A 1,258-nucleotide genomic window follows, 5' to 3' on the forward strand; every position below is an offset into this window, starting at 1 on the left:
TGAGTGGTCTTAGAGAGGATAGAAACCAAAGTAACTAAGTCAGAAAAGCTCTTCTTAGATGTTTCCATGTTCCCTTGAGAAGATGGAAATGGTGGTCTGTTGTTGAACCTATTTTGGTTCCTTCCACCTTGATTGTTATTGAGACCTTGCTGAGGTTTCTGTTGATCCTTCCATGAAAGGTTAGGATGATTCCTCCATGAATGGTTGTAGGTGTTTCCATAGGGTTCTTCCATATAATTCACCTCCTCCATGGTGGGTTGATCAGGATTATAAGCTTCTGCTTCAGAAGAAGCTTCCTGAGTAATGCTAATTACAGCTTGCATCCTAGTCAGATGCTGAGAGATCATGTTGACTTATTGGGTCAAGATCTTATTCTAAGCTAGTATGGCATTCAGAGTCTCAACTTCATGAACTCCTTTCTTCTGAGGGATCCCATGGTTTACATGATTCTTCTCAGAGGTGTACATGAATTGGTTGTTTGTAACCATCTCAATGAGTTCTCTAGCTTCTGCAGGTGTTTTCTTCAAGTGGAGTGATCCACCTACAGAGCTGACCAATGAGATTTTGGACATCTCAGACAAGTCATTATAGAACACGCCTATGATGGACCATTATGAGAGCATGTCAGGAGGACATCTTCTGACTAGTTGCTTGTATCTTTCCCAAGCTTCATAGGGGGATTCACCTTTTCTTTGTCTGAAAGTTTGGATATCCACTCTAATTTTACTCATCCTTTGAGGGGAAAGAATTTAGCAAGAAAAGCATTAACAAGCTTTTTCCAAGAGTTTAGACTCTCTCTTGGTTGGGCATCCAACTATGTCTTAGCTCTATCTCTTACAACAAAGGGAAAGAGCATAAGCTTGTAGACTTCATGATCTACTCCATTAGTCTTTACAGTATCACAGATCTGTAAAAAATCAGCTAAGAACTGATGTGGATCTTTCATTGGAAGTCCATGAAATTTGTAGTTCTGTTGCAGAAGAGAGACTAACTGAGGCTTAAGCTCAAAATCAGAGGTAGGCATGGTGTAGTCACCAAGGACCTTTCTTGGCTCCTCTTGAGGTTCGGCCATGTCCTCTGTTTCTTGTTCAAAACTTTCTGAAAGGTTTCTTCTGGAGTGCTGTGCTTTAGCTTGTTGTAAGCTTCTCCTTAAAGTCCTTTCAGGCTCAGGATTAGGATTAAAGAGAGGTTCTTTATTCCTATTCCTGGTCATAAACAGGAAGAGAGAATAGAAGAGAGAAGAAGAAAGCTTTTTGTG

At 40.5% G+C, this 1,258-nt stretch overlaps 1 non-coding gene across 1 annotated transcript; it reads left to right on the forward strand.

The window, feature by feature from the left end:
• Nucleotides 1-616: 616 nt before the first annotated feature.
• LOC112713134 (small nucleolar RNA R71) lies at nucleotides 617-725 on the forward strand. Its single transcript, XR_003158109.1, has one exon. It is a non-coding gene; the product is annotated as a small nucleolar RNA R71 (small nucleolar RNA).
• The last annotated feature ends 533 nt before the right edge of the window (nucleotides 726-1,258 follow it).

The sequence above is a fragment of the Arachis hypogaea genome, chromosome 9 (assembly GCF_003086295.3).
Source record: "Arachis hypogaea cultivar Tifrunner chromosome 9, arahy.Tifrunner.gnm2.J5K5, whole genome shotgun sequence".
NCBI lineage: Eukaryota > Viridiplantae > Streptophyta > Magnoliopsida > Fabales > Fabaceae > Arachis > Arachis hypogaea.